The following is a 15675-nucleotide window of genomic DNA, read 5'->3' as shown; positions in this document are numbered from 1 at the left end:
ACAGGAGTACTTGTGGCACCTTAGAGACTAACAAATTTATTAGAGCATAAGCTTTCGTGGGCTACAGCCCACTTCTTCGGATGCATATAGAATGGAACATATATTGAGGAGATATATGCTCTCTGTATGTGTGTATATATATCTCCTCAATATATGTTCCATTCTCTATGCATCCGAAGAAGTGGGCTGTAGTCCACGAAAGCTTATGCTCTAATAAATTTGTTAGTCTCTAAGGTGCCACAAGTACTCCTGTTCTTCTTTTTGCGGATACAGACTAACACGGCTGCTACTCTGAAACCTGTAGATAAGGAAAAGTTATTTACTTATTCCCATAATACAAGAACTAGGGGTCACCAAATGAAATTAATAGGCTGCAGGTTTAAAACAAATACAAGGAAGTTCTTCTTCACACAGCGCACAGTCAACTTGTGGAACTCCTTACCTGAGGAGGTTGTGAAGGCTAGGACTATAACAGGGTTTAAAAGAGAACTGGATAAATTCATGGTGGTTAAGTCGATTAATGGCTATTAGCCAGGACGGGTAAGGAATGGTGTCCCTAGCCTCTGTCTGTCAAAAAAAAATCTAAAAAAAGCAACAAAGAGTCCTGTGGCACCTTATAGACTAACAGACGTATTGGAGCATAAGCTTTCGTGGGTGAATACCCACTTCGTCAGGCATTGTTAGGTTCTGACCCTGAATGCTTTGCAGATGGAAGAAGATCAAAATAAGTTGGACAAGACAATTGAGGCCAGAATCACTGCTGGTATAACTACATTGAATTTAGTGGAATTATGGTAGCAGATACATTTAAGAATAGTGCTTACGTAGAGTTTAAACTCACTTGTGGTCAAATGACCCTCTAGTATGGTTTGGTCAACTAGTACGCATGGGGTTAACCTGTCTTAGAACACTAGTGTAATGTAGGAACCGAAGATACAGCACTGGGTTTGAATACCATCCTAACATGCTGTGGGCCATCCGTGCCGATTGGCCAACCCATGTTAGACCCCTGTTTAATCACAACCGACTTTCAACTGTTCTCAAGCAAAGTTCTTAAATGTAGTTGTTCCAGCGCTTGGGGACAGAGCATCAAGCCAAATCTAGCATGCCAGGGGATAATGTTATAACATAGCAGTGTCCCAAGCATCTTATACACCCTGATCCAGTGGTTCCCAAACTTGTTCCACCGCTTGTGCAGGGAAAGCCCCTGGTGGGCCGGGCCGGTTTGTTTACCTGCCGCGTCCGCAGGTTCGGCCGATCGCGACTCCCAATGGCCGCGGTTCGCTGCTCCAGGCCAATGGGAGCTGCTGGAAGTGGTGTGGGCCGAGGGACGTACTGGCCGCCGCTTCCAGCAGCTCCCATTGGCCAGGAGCAGTGAACCGCAGCCACTGGGAACCGCGATCGGCCGAACCTGCAGACTCGGCAGGTACACAAACCGGCCCGGCCCGCCAGGGGCTTTCCCTGCACAAGCGGCGGAACAAGTTTGGGAACCACTGCCCTAGTCAGAGCTGAACTGTGATCCTGTCAACACTATAAATGTCGTGTCGCAGAATCTGGTTACAACACGATTGTTCACTAACCTGGTTACAGACCTGAAGAAGAGCTCTATGTGATTCCAAAGCTTGTCTCTCTCACCAACAGAAGTTGGTCCAACAGAAGATATTGTCTCCCCCACCTTGTCTCTTTAAATGGCATTGTAATTTCGGATGATTATTTACAAAACATGGCCAAGGTCTAGTCTACCCTACAGTTGGAACTCTGCTTGTAACCAGAGTAGGGGAAAGCCAAGTTACAGCCAGTCTCCTGTGATATGTTTGTATCTATAGGGACAGACCTCATCTTTTGTAAACGGTTGTTTGACTCCAATTGAAGACCTAGCCATAGTGTAGACATGCCCTGTGTTTCAATATAGTCCTTGGCCATCATCAATCTACCTGTGCAGATGGGTCCCTGGGGGGAAATTAAAAATAAAAGGGAAAATGTACTTGTAAGGGACTCTAAATCTTTATGCAATCTTCGTTAGCTTTATACATAAGCTATACACATAAGCTTTGCTCTTACCTTTAATAATCCGGCTAACTGCAACAGCAAAAGCTTTCAACTTTCAACCCTTTTCAGGGGGAAAGTCTTTACAATATTTATTATTACAGTAAATTGCACCATTTAAGGTCAAAACAGAAGCATATTTTTGGACTCAAGGTTGTTTTGTTACCTGCCGAGGCTGAGTCCTGTTGGAAAGGTCTGTGTTTCTAATTTCCCCATGCTATTTTGTTACTATGAGATGATGGGAACACCACTATGCTGTTATAGTTTCTATTTTTTTCTTAGTTGGTTGTTCATACACAGGCCTGGCTGGAATTGAAAATCTCAGCAAAAAGCCACTAACACCTGCATGTTTGACCTGCAGTTTATAAATCAGAACATATGTTTTCATATTTCAAATTAAACAAATGAACGTTACCAGAACTTGACGGCAAAGTATTGTCTTTTCACAATCAAGGGGCCAGATTCTCCACTGGGGTAAATCTGCATTGCTACATACACTTCCCCTGACTTCTAATCCCGAACGTGTCATCCTTTATTTTCTGAATTAATTTTTATACAAGGAATTATTGGGGTGAAGATAGCATGTATACAAGTTTCCATCTGTTCGCTTGAGAGTGGAAGCTGCCCTCTTTCTGTAAAGTGGAATCAGAGTTCCACAATGGATTTCTCCCTATCATGTATGTATAATTATATTTATGTATATAAGCTTTGATTCAGCAAAGCACTTACGCTTGAAATCAATTGGACTTTAGCACATGCTTGCAATTAAATACAATTTAACTGAATAGAGCCATTAAGAAAGTGTGTGGGAGGCAGCTTATATTGGTACATCTGTGCATAAATAGAGAGGGAAATGGTGCCAAATCTTTCACCGACCCCAAACCCAAAACTATCTATCTATCCAATGATCCATCCATCCACTGATCCTCCCACTAGTTATTTATGCTGTATTTATCACCCTAGCATCTGGGCATCAAACCTCTGACTGGCAGAAGCTGGGACTGGATGTCAGAGGATGGATCACTCGATAAATTGCCCTGTTCTATTCATTCCTTCTGAACCAACTGGTACTGGCCACTGTCGGAAGACAGGATACTGGGCTAGATTGACCATTGATCTGACCCAGTATGGCTGTTCTCATGTTCTTTTATATTTCTTCCAATTTTTTTTTCAGATACAGAGATTCTATTATTTTTATTCATATTGCAGTAGTGTCAAAAATGTGCAAGGTGCTGTATAGATAGGGTGACCAGATGGCCCATTTCTTCTTATATAGGCGTCTATTGTCCCCCTGTCCCATTTTTTCACAGTTGCTATCTGGTAACCCTATGTGCAGACGTATTCATTAAGAAGACTCCTTCCTCATTCTATATCCCCTGATCCTTCAAACATTCTGACATTTACATGCTTTTAACTCTATGCACTCGCCAAAAGTTAAGAACATGAGTAAGTGTCTGCAGTTATCAGTGGCCTAAAACGCCAGTGGAGTTATTCTAGATTTGTACCATTGCAACTGAAGTCAGAATCTGGTCAAATGGGTTGAATCAGACCTGTACTAAAATCTGTGCCAAAGCTCTCATTGACTTTGACCAGCGCAGGACTGAGCCCAAGTCCACTCCTCTCTTGCAAACTTTTGGTTGAAAGAAAACAATAATCAGTATTGTGCAAAACTGTGCAGACTTTTATTTGTATTTAAGCCACATATCTAAAAAACAGCTGGATTAACTCAGCTGTGTAAAGCTGATGAGCATGGAAAAATGTATACGAAGGAAAAAACAATCAGCGTCTCCCATTTGGAGTGTTCATGATTTAAAAATCTCCTCTCCCCAAATGTGTATCTCCTTTAGGTGAGGAAGATGTATTTGCTTTTTGGGTCACAACAGAGAAGAAAAGAAAAAGGAGACCTTTTTTTTTCTTTCTTTCGTAGAGTAACACAATTTAATTAGAAACCGTTTTAATGGTTACCTTACCCTCTAAGGCTGAAAGATCTAACTCGCCTCAATGTACTTAGCTCAAAATCCCTGTAGAGGTTCAGATTTCTAGCTGCAGTTGCCAGGAGCGGTGAATTCAGGCCTTTATAGCGTCCGTGTGATTGTCAGCTCGGAGAGCATTAACAGTGTATTACAAAAATGAAGAGTTCCCTCACCTCCTTTTGGCCGGTTGTTTCTACATGGTGGGAAGGAAAACATTTTCCCAGTCAGCCCTTTACTGTGCAACTGGGAGAAACTGTCACTTCGTTATGAGCAAGCCCTGCAAGATAAGTCAAAATGATTTACCCTGTAAATAAAGCGGGCTGTTTTCTTTAACTGGAAGAATTGCCCATGTGGTGAGACTTCCTATGGGAGGGGATGTGGCTGGCCCTCTACATTTATCCGCTGTGTTTGTCTTTTTTTGAAAAAGCAACATTGGAAAGATTAACAAGTCTGTCACTGAAGGAACTGATCTATCAAAGCTGCGGATACAAAGCAGACCATTCATTCCTTGCGTTTCTGAACTCTCACTTCCAGTGCAACCTGGGTCTTCCCATTTAGGTTCTGATTAAAGGAGGGTTTTCCCGCCCTCCCCTCTGGGCATATAATCCCTTTTCAGATGCAGGATTTCTATATATATTCTGACCATTGTAATTTGACCCCGTCCAACACAGGCTGGCTGGTTTGCCTATAGGAATGTGGAGAGGAGTTTTGTTTGTGTGTATAATAGGGAAGGGGTGCTGCAGATAAAACAAGTGTGAGCTAATGACCCGAGCACAGAACTGTGCTCTAATATTCCTGAGCTCTAATACCTACTCTGACATTGGTTCCTTCTGAGGTTTTGAACAAATCACTTACCCTCTCTGCCTCCGTTTTTCCATCTGCAACGGGGGAGAGTAATACTGCCCTACCTCACAGTGGTATTAGGAAGATTATTTCATGGTTCTAAACTGTTTTGCAAATAATGTAATTAAATTACATTATTTTAAAAGTCTCTCTCTCGCGCTAGCTACTTGGATGGCTCCCATCCCCATAGTATCCCATCCACCTGTATACTCGTAGGATTTTTTTCTGTGGTAAAGAAAGACCTAGCAGTTTGCTGCTCACAGTCCACCATGCTTTGCTTTAAATTCTCCTGGACAGACACAGCCAGTTCCCAATTAAGGATCCTGGGTGATGTAGCCCAATGGCAACAGAGGGTCCTGTGGCACCTTTAAGACTAACAGAAGTATTGGAGCATAAGCTTTCGTGGGTGAATGCCCACTTCGTCAGATGCAAGTAGCCCAATGGATATTTCTAAGGAAGGACTCTAATCAGAGCCACCACTAGAGGGCATTCCAGCGGACATCCCTCCTCTGAAGTAAGGAGAATGGCACCCAAGGATGTATTTGGATCTATAGGCATATATTGCTACAATGGTATGCAAATTTTGCAGCCCTCCTTTCCCTCAAGGCTCCTCCCACCCTCACTAGTAAATGACAGGCATCACCATGTACTGCTCCCAGAGCCGTCTGCTTTGCTGAATGTTAAGCAATGGCCATTTTGGGGGGTTCTGAAGGCTGCTCAGTCAGTTACCACCTCTCTGTGGAGACGGTTAGTGGTGCAGTGGTTTTTCCTCGACCCAGTCAGGTTGTATCCTTGTGTTTCTCGTGGAAGGAGGTCAGCGGCAGCATATGCCAAAGTGAACCAGCGGCCTTGGGACCTGGTGCAATTTAAGGAACAACCTGCCTCCTGCAAAGCTTGTGCTTTGATCTCGCCTGCCCAAAAGCAATCTCTCACCTTGGTGTCTCAGGCAGGGGCCTTGCACAAGCCCCTAGCTGGAGCTTGCCTCTGTCAAAAGAGAGCCTGGCTCCCAGAAGCCTGAGAGCTAGGATAAAGCCAATCTGTCCCCTCAGACCCAAACAAACCAAAGGGAATTCTGTCCCTTTGCCTAGGAAACCCATTTGATTCCCAGGTGGAGGCAAAATGTTCCTCTGAGTTGAAACATATAAGGATGGCGGTCACTTATGCCACTATCATCTTGCTATATTTAAGACCCCTACCTCTTCAATCCATCAAATATTTCCTCTTAATCTACTTCTCAGTGAGTTGCAGTAGAAAATGAAATAGCTATGGAATGTTGTCTGCAAGTATTGGGGTGGGTCTAACCTGCTGGCCACCCCGGGGGTATCTGCACTGCAGCTAATGGAGTTCTCCCCAGGAGTAATGAATTTGGCTCTTATGTTCACTGATTTCTGGGATGCCACACACTTAAAAATGATGCTTGTTAAGGGCCTGATCCCTGAAGATGCTAAAAACCCTCCACTCCCATGAACTGGCCCAGTGGCGAAAGGAGATCAATACCTCCAAGCCCCATTGGCTTCACCCAGAGTTGAAAGTGTTTAACAGCTCTCAGGATCAGGACCTATTTTACTCCATTTTCAAATTGGTCTGAGAGATTTAGCAGCTCAACTCCCATTAATCTCAATGGAAGAGGGCCAGCTCATTCATCACTATTCATCATACATAATGATTCAAATAGCCTAAGGCCATGAGATCTGTGCTGCTTTGTAGACGCCCCACATCTGAGAGTAAATAAAGGCACCTGTAAACCTTATTAGCAGCTAAGAAATTATGACATTGACATATGACACATTTGGAAATAATTGACCCATGTGTAAATCATCCTTGTAATTTAAAAGCATCAGACAAAAGCTTTCAAAATACTTTCCCAACACTCTTCTGGCACGGCTGGCTGGTATGTACTCCTGGGGAAACTGAGGCAGGAAGCCAACTTGACCAAGGCTTCATGGTGAGTCAATGTCAGAGCTCAGATTAGAGCTCAAGAGTTTCTGCCTCTCCTGTCCTAGGCTCAGATCAATTTTAATCCCTATATCTTTGGGCTGGTCCACACTAACCCCCCACTTCAAACTAAGATATGCAACTTCAGCTACGTTATTCACGTAGCTGAAGTCGAACTATCTTAGTTCGAACTTACCGCGGGTCCACACACGGCAGGCAGGCTCCCCTGTCAACTCTGCGTACTCCTCTCGCCAAGCAGGAGTACCGGCGTTGACGGCGAGCACTTCCGGGATTGATCCCAGAAGATCGATTGCTTACCGCCGGACCGGGAGGTAAGTATAGACGTACCCTTTGGCTTGCGTTAAAGGGATGGTGAGACTATTTGGCACTAATAGCTTTTTCCTCTTGCATCTTCTCACCCCCCCCCTCAAACTTTTAAATCTTTAAAAGAAAATGAGGGTTGACTCAGCGATTAACCAGGATTAATCTCCGCAGGATATTTCCATTTTGCTAACCACTGATTCTATTGAGAAGAGAAGGTGCGGCCATGGATTGCCTTCACTTCAGGTCTCTGCCAACCTGGGATGCTATTCCAAGCCAGAACTAATGTGATTTATGCCAATTATTTACTTCCAGCCCTGGTAGGAATCTATCTAATGTACTTACCTGGCTCCATCACCACAGTATCTAAGCCTGACAGTCTTAAATGTATCCAACACCCCTGTGAATAGGGAAGTGCAATTTATTCCCATTTTACAGGAGGGGACCATGTCTACATTGCAGTCACAGGGTGTGAGTACAGCCTGGATAGACATACCCGAGCGAGCTTTAATTTAGTCAGCTTGGGTACTGCTAGCAGTGAAGCCATGGCAGAGAGCCTTGGTTCCCAGCCTGCCAGGAACCCTGGTTAATTACTTGCAAAGGCCACGCTGCTGCAGCTTCATTCGTCCTGCACCTGAGCTGGCTAAATTGACTTGGGTATGTCCACACCAACTGCAGTTCCACCCTGTTACCTACCCTAAGGCCTGGTCTACACTGGGAGAGGGGGGGATCGATCTAAGATATGCAACTTCAGCTATGAGAATAGTGTAACTGAAGTTGATGTATCTTAGATCGACTTAGAATCACTTACTTTGCGTCCTCGCGGCGCGGGATCGACGGTCGCCACTCCCCCGTCGACTTTGCTTCTGCCTCTCGCCGAGCTGGAGTTCATCACTCGATGGGAGAGCGAGTGGGGATTGATTTATCACGTCTACACTACACGCGATAAATCGATCCCCGATAGATCGATCGCTACCCGCCGATCCGGCGGGTAGTGTAGACGTACCCTAAGTGACTCCCCGCCGAGGTTGCCCTGGGAGTTTGTGGCAGAACAGGGGACTGAGCCCAGGTCTTTCAAGTCCAAAGTAAGTGCTCTAACCATTGGGCCAGCCATCTTTGAGGATGACATTTCCAAACACACTAGTTCTAGTCAACAGCCTATCGCTGCTCAGATTCCTGAGCTGGGGCCACGCATTTCTGTCCCAGCGACCCTCCCGCCGATCAGATAACCTCTCCAGTGGGAGCTGAGACAGTTCAGCACCTTGCGAGAAAAAGTCGATTTTCAGAATCAGGGCCCAAATGACGCCGCTAAAGCCAAATTCACCCCCGGCTGCAGGTGGGAGTCAAAGGCACTCAGTTGCTCATCAGCCTGGCCTTTGTAGTTTATTGAGCCGCTGTGCAAACTTCAGAGCTATTATTTTATATGACCTTGGATCTATTCAGCGCTGAATAAAGTGTTTTTCTTCTGAAGACCCGGGCTGCATTTTGTGTAAGATGTGTACGTTCCGGAGGAAACAGTAAACATGGCCGTGACCTGCTGAGCTCAGATTTCTTCATCAAATACCCACCATTCCCCAAGGTAAAATTCCCCGAAAGTGTTGTAGCTTCATTGCACCAATGACAATAAAATATGTTTGCTAGCCACCATTCTGTCAGGTTTTACAACAATTGCTTTTGAGCTGTTAAGTGTGTGGTTCTTTAGTCAAGGATCACTGCTTTTGTGCACACACTTCCTGTTGGGTGACATTGAACCATTACATGCAGATACTGACTATTCAGAAAACACACAAAACCATATAGATAGGTCCCCCCCATAAAGCCATTTTACATTTATACGGTGGAATGTTCCCTTTTAATCTGTTGTCAAAACTAAGTCTCTCTCTGCTTTTGCTGCAACCCTTCTCTGGGGAGGGAGGGGGGTTGGTAGCAAAGGCCTGATGATAAGGCCTTTTGGGGTAGTGTTGGCCACTGGGTAGCAAAAATGGGAGCTGTTTGAGGTGCTGGCAAAGAAATGGAAGACTCCAGCAGGGGAAAGAATGAGGAGTACTTGTGGCACCTTAGAGACTAATAAGAGCTGGTCTACACTTGGGGGGGTGATCAATCTAAGGGTACATCTACACTACAGGGGGGAGTCGATTTAAGATACGCAAATTCAGCTACGTGAATAGCGTAGCTGAATTCGACATACCGCAGCCGACTTACCCCGTTGTGAGGACGGCGGCAAAATCGACTTCTGCCGCTTTTTGTTGGCGGCGCTTACTGCCACCTCTGCTGGTGGAGTTAGAGCGCCGATTCGGGGATCGATTGTCGCGTCCCGACGGGACGCGATAAATCGATCCCCGAGAGGTCGATTTCTACCCGCCGATTCAGGCGGGTAGTATAGACCAGACCTGAGATATGCAACTTCAGCTATGTGAATAGCGTAGCTGAAGTCGAAGTATCTTAGATCGACTTACCTGGGGTCCACACGGCGCGGGATCGACGGCCGCAGCTCTCCCGTTGACTCCGCTACCGCCGTTCGCTCCGGTGGAGTTCCAGAGTCGACGGGGAGCGCGTTCGGGGATCGATATATTGCGTCTTAACGAGACGCGATATATCGATCCCCGATAAATCGATCACTACCCCCCGATACGGCGGGTAGTGAAGGCATACCCTCACAAATGTATTTGGGCAGCCGGGGGAGAGATTGGTCCCTCTGTTGGAGAGTGATAAGAAGCATTGCTAGCTGAATGGTGTTACAATCCCGTTAGCTCAAGTGCAATCACTGTCTTCAGCTCAATAGACTCACTGAGGCCCCGATCCTGCATGGTTGTAAGCTTACCCAGATGAGTAGTTCCACTAAAGTTAAAGTCCCTAGTTTAATCAATTTCATTTTCCAGCAGTAACAAAACACTGGGAGTGTAAGCTGGGTGACTATATTGTTACATGCCAATGTCTCACATTCTCCGTAGCAATCTCGAAATGCCACAGCTTTTGCTTGCAAGCATCTTTTTTTTTTTTAATCTTGGATTTCTTCCCTTAGGATCTTTTCTCTTCTGTCTGGATTTGGCATTTTGGCCTCCCATACTTGACAGCAGCTTTCTAAGTCCAGGAATAGAGTTGTCCAGTTGTGACAGCCGCTGTCTTCACCAACATACCTTCCTACACAGTCTCATCAATCAAAAGGGAGGAAATGTGTGTTATTTTTGATAAATGGGCTCCAAGATTTGCTGATCGTGTTACAGGGAGGACCAGATTAACTTGGGTCTGAATGAAGTGACAAGGCATTGCAGTCCATTGTTTTTAAAGGGCAGAGCTGTGCCGGAGAGCAAGGGGGTGTGTGAGGCTGCTTTTTACACCCAGACACAGATTAGCCACGTCCCAGGGTGAAGTGTAGGAAGGAGGGCAGTCTCTCCCGTGCAAGGGGATGGAGAGTGGGCAGAGTCTTGACTCCAGCCTCCAACACACTGGTCAGTGCAGCTGAGCGGGTGTGGGTGGGCAAGTCATCGGTACCAGATATAGGGCTGGCCAAGATCACGTCCCCTCTAGAGCAAATGGGGTGCGAATTACTGCCCTGCAGTACGGCCAACGCCGTGTATTCAACCCCTGCAAAAACACACCACCACAAACACCATGTCAGCTCTCCCTTCCCCACAAAAAAACCATGAGATTGGCTCAAAGATCATGACATTTAAATGAAAAGAACCCCCCAATTTTTTGTCCTGGTTTCCAAGCCTTCAAGGTGCACTCGGGTCCCATTTTCAAGTTTTTCTTTGCAACCCGAAGGGCTAGAAACTTACTTTAAAAAAGTGGGGGGCGGGGAGGGAGGGGAGTTGAGATACTCATGCAATCAGCTGGCCCCAGGAGTCAGGGCTGTGGGCCCCAACCTTTTTCGTCTGGCGGGCGCCAGACGATGAGTCACGGAGGACTGTGGCGGCGGACGAGCATCCGCCGAAATGCTGCCGACAAGCGGCAATGTCGATAGGCGGCGCCACCGAAATGCCGCCGAAAATCCGCGGCGATGCCTCTGGATGACGCTGCTTTTCGGCGGATGCTCGTCTGCCGGCCAGTACCCGGGCACACTTAGACGCCACGGTGCCTGCGGGCACCGCATTGGGGACCCCTGAGCTAGGACTTTAAAGGAAACCCTCAGCTTTCACCAGGCTTGTGATAAAATGGTGAGAGCGTGCCCCACTGATACTGTGGCTCGCTGAGACCCGGTTCTGTCCTTGATCCCCTCTGGGCAGCACGCCTGCTCGCTGCTCCATGTTCAGGCTTTGTGGCAAAGCTGCAAGCTAGCCCAAAACGTTCCAAAAAAGAACATTTTAATGAGCATGATTAAATGAACTACTTAGCAAAGAATTAGCAGACATGAGAAACTGATTTTTTTTTTAAAAATTTCTTTGTCCTTAAGCTTTTAAAGGTCACTTTTTCTCTGATGTGGGCTTCATAGCTTATATTTGCCATTATTTAAATTCCACGGTGCACTAGTCTAAATTACACAAAAGCGGCTGGCTGCTTCAAATAACTCAGTCCCCCATCGCTTCCCAGTGAAGAGGGTTGCGTGATACAATGGAGGCTGTCAGTGATTACAAAGAGAATAGCAATTTGATGTAGAAAAAAAATTAGACAACCAAGGTTTGATATGTTCTTCTTTCTCTCAAATTTTAAGGAAGAATTAAAATATCAACATCAGCTTATAGGATAAACTTATGAGAAGGTTCCAGGGCTTGTCTACTTGGGGGAAATTGACCACCATAGATACAGTGGAGTAATGAAGCTTTGGAAACAGATTAATTATTGCAGAATAAAAATTCACTTTTTTTCTTGTAATAGTGTTTTCATGCAGGGGATTTGTACTGGAATAGCTAAATTATACCAGGATAATAGTAAATGGAGATATACCTCTCTCCTAGAACTGGAAGGGACTGGGAAAGGTCATTGAGTTGAGTCTAGCCCCCTGCCTTCACTAGCAGGACCAAATACTGATTTTACCCCAGATCCCTAAGTGGCCCCCTCAAGGATTGAACTCACAACCCTGGGTTTAGCAGGCCAATGCTCAAACCACTGAGCTATCCCCCCCCCACGGTAGTTGAGTAGTTATTCTTCTCTGACATGTCTCCCCATATAGAAAAGGTGGAACTCATGACCTATGCCCAAGTCCTGCAAAGACATGCTCATCTTTGGAGAAGTCCTTTAGATGTCAGTGGGACTATTCATCGAGTGTAAAGTTAACCACATGCTTATGCCTTTGGAGGATCAAGGCCTGGCTGAAAGATTTCCTGGTGGAATTTCTGTCCTTCCTGCTCAGAAAGGACACTTTGTAAGAACAGTCTCTCTCATGGCATTGAGGGATTTCCACTTCTGATCCCAGCTAGTACCCAGATGCATGACAGAAGGGGGAAAAGAGCAATTAAAGGCAATGTTAAGCTAATGTTCCCAAATCTAGAAATGGTTGGGTTTGGTTCTGGTTCTGGGCACATGTTTGGATCAGTTCTTCTTGTATCTGGATACATTTGTTTACCCCTAAAAGATGTGCTTAAAACCTAATTAAAAAAACATTTCCAATCTTTCTCTTCCATAATCCCTATAATTAATATACACACATGTATACATACATACACACACACACACATCAGGGCAAATTTTTAGCTGATCCAGCGTGGCTCATTGAAATCAATCGAGCTACGCCAATTTACAGCAGTTAAGAATCTGGCCCATTTTATCTAATATTGATGAATTCTATTCTGAAGTATGTCTTTGCTGTTACCTTGTCATCCACTCCTGTTTATCAGTTTTTGCCATTTATCCTTTCATTCTCTGGGGCAGGGACTGTCTTTGCATGATTTGTCTATACAACAACTAGCATATTGGGACCTTGATTCCTGGCTGGGGCCTTAGGAGCTACTCAAAGGTAAATAAAATATTTCTATCTATTAACAGATAGGCCTGAGCATGAAGTTTGAATCCAGGAGAATTGGTTTGGCCCACTGCAAAGCTAGGAAGAAGCTGCAACGTTCAAATCCAGCTCTACATGTCGTTGACGAACGGTGCAGCTCTCCTCGTTTATGCAGGGTGGTGTACTGCAAGAAAGGGTTAAAATAATCTTGGCAAAAATCAGCTGTCTTTTAACCTTGTTGCAAAATCTAGACAACCCAAGGATGTTTGCTTTTCTCCCTGAAGGTTAAGTTGTCCTAACAGGTGCTAATTTTGTGTTTTCTTATGGAGATCTGTCCATATTAGAAGCAACTGTGTGCAAACAAAAAAGCCAATTAGAGTGCAAGGGTATTTTTCATCCTTCCTATTTCCATGTAGTCCCCAGCTATCTCTATCAGTCATGTTAAGCCATAGACTTATCCTTTCTTGAGAATTGGTAGACTTGTGCCCTCTTTGGGGAAAATTGCTATTCTAATGTCATGGGAAAAATATTGTCCTGGGGAAGTGGATGATCCATGCTAACTGGGATTTGTCATCAGCTTTGGCAACCTACGTAGCAGGGGTTGAGATTAATGGAGCCAAAGACTTTAAGCAAATATTGTTGGCGTGCTGTTAAACTGTCAAGAGAGCAAGAAAAAAAGCTCACCCTGCAGCTCCCAAATAAAGATTTGTATTCACCGAGCACTGCCAACGTTATATTAGGAATTATTTGCAGCTAACTACTTTCCAAAAAGGAAACAACCAGGTGTCACTTATTGTCCAAGGTTTATCTGCTGTATTTTTGTTAGATTTACATTTAGATGGTTGAATCTGAGCAGGGAATAGATCTGCCAAATCCACTTTTAAATACACTATGCCGAAACCCCAATTGGTGTAAATCAGCATGGATCATGGACTACGATGGCTCTACACGGCTTGACACCTGTTGAGAATCTGGCCCAGGATTTCTACATTTTTGTATAGACCATAAATAAAAAATAGTGAAATTCCTGAAATCCAAATAGTTGGTATTAGTTATTGCAACAATGTTGACATAAGACCCAACATTTTCTCTATCCATGTATTCAGCTACCTAGCTTGCAAGCTGTAATAAACCAAAGTCGTACATCAATTACAATATTTTATGATTATTTTATACTCTTGGCAAAATACTCAGTGTTATCTTGAACCCTATTAAGGCTCAGCTGATTAAAGGTTGAAGTTTTTCATAAGTTATTGATGTTATTTCTTTTATTCAAACATTTTCATAACAAACTAGCTATGATAATATTTTTCTTGGCCAGAGACTTAAGACCAAAGACTTATGTTGTAGGTAACAATATACAACTGTTTATTTGGTTTAAGGACACTGAATAAATATGTTGATCCTATATGTGCATTTTTGAAATAATTCTACAATGAGTCACATTTTGATTTGCCACTGTTTAACGTTAAAGTGGAACTGATTTTCATTTGCAATATGGTTATGCTCAGAAAATGGGCTATGTAAAAATAACCCATATCTATGCCCTGTGACTGATTTTGTCATCTGATATTAACAAAAATAAATCATGTCTGGTCATTTATCTGTCTATCCATCCGTCCGTCCCTATGAGCTTCTGATATATTCACCACCATAGTATCCAGGGTTCCTATTCTTTCCCTAAAGGATTAGGATAATGCTCATTAATCTCACTGGAAATTATTCATACACAGATGGGATGGGATGGGGTGAAGAATGCTAATGTGTTAGCCCAAGGCCCTGATTCAACAAAGCACTTATGCATGTGTTTAAGCCCCATTGAACAATGGGATTTGAATATATCCTTAAAGCCTATACTGAATTGGGCTTAAAGGGTATGCCTTCACCTCAGAGTCAACTCTAGTGATCTGCATGTGAATTATTTATCTGATGTTAGCCTAGTTCGAGTGAAAGGAGTCACACTGCAAAATAATACTCGACTTGTTGCATCTTCACTGGTGCTGTACTTGAGTGTGGCGCAAAGACTTCTGGGGGCGTATCCCATGGTTCATAGCACTGCAGTGTGCTGATTATCTCTATGCATTCTTTCAGTGTGTTGTGAGAGCACTTGTCTGTCCCCAGAGGAATTGAGAATCTTTGGACGACTAGCCGTTTTCGTGTGGCACTAGCCAACGTCCACATTGTAGAGTGACTAGCAGCTGAGGGGATGAGCTCATTCAAGCTTTAGCCATCTCAAGTTCGTAGCACCACCACATTCAAATGAGGGGTTTTTCTGTGTGGATGAGACTTGGGTTAAGGGCAACTCTCAAGCTATAACACTAGTTAGCTTTGTAGTGAACACAAGTCCATAGGGAGTATGCAAAGTTTTGCATTATAGAGTTTGTTGGCCAGCTTGCATCTGGACAGAAACCTCCCCAAAGTTTGTAAGGGATGTTTTGATTCTGGTCCCATCACAAGTTGAAGCCATCAAGCTTCATGCAGCTTTGAAGTGAAACCCTTTGTTAGGTCACGTTTGTTTGAAACAGGGTCCAGATTCACAAAGCATTTGGCAAACTTGGATGGAGTTTCAAATTGGTAATGATCCCCTCCCTGGTTTCAGGTTTTATGGCTAACCATGTGCACATTTAGCTCCATTAGAAATATCCAGGGACAATAAAACATTAATTTGTCAAGTTTTGA

The 15675-nt window shown here is 44.3% G+C and overlaps 1 long non-coding RNA gene across 1 annotated transcript in view; it reads left to right on the top strand.

Annotated features, from left to right (window-relative positions):
- LOC128841476 (uncharacterized) overlaps positions 1 to 14597 on the top strand; it is a 57848-nt gene extending 43251 nt beyond the window's left edge. Inside the window, exon 3 of the long non-coding RNA XR_008445849.1 lies at positions 13041 to 14597. This is a non-coding gene — a long non-coding RNA (uncharacterized LOC128841476). The remainder of the gene's footprint in view (positions 1 to 13040) is intronic.
- The last annotated feature ends 1078 nt before the right edge of the window (positions 14598 to 15675 follow it).

This window comes from Malaclemys terrapin, chromosome 8, assembly GCF_027887155.1.
Source record: "Malaclemys terrapin pileata isolate rMalTer1 chromosome 8, rMalTer1.hap1, whole genome shotgun sequence".
Lineage (NCBI taxonomy): Eukaryota > Metazoa > Chordata > Testudines > Emydidae > Malaclemys > Malaclemys terrapin.
This window is presented reverse-complemented; position numbering and strand designations above follow the sequence as displayed.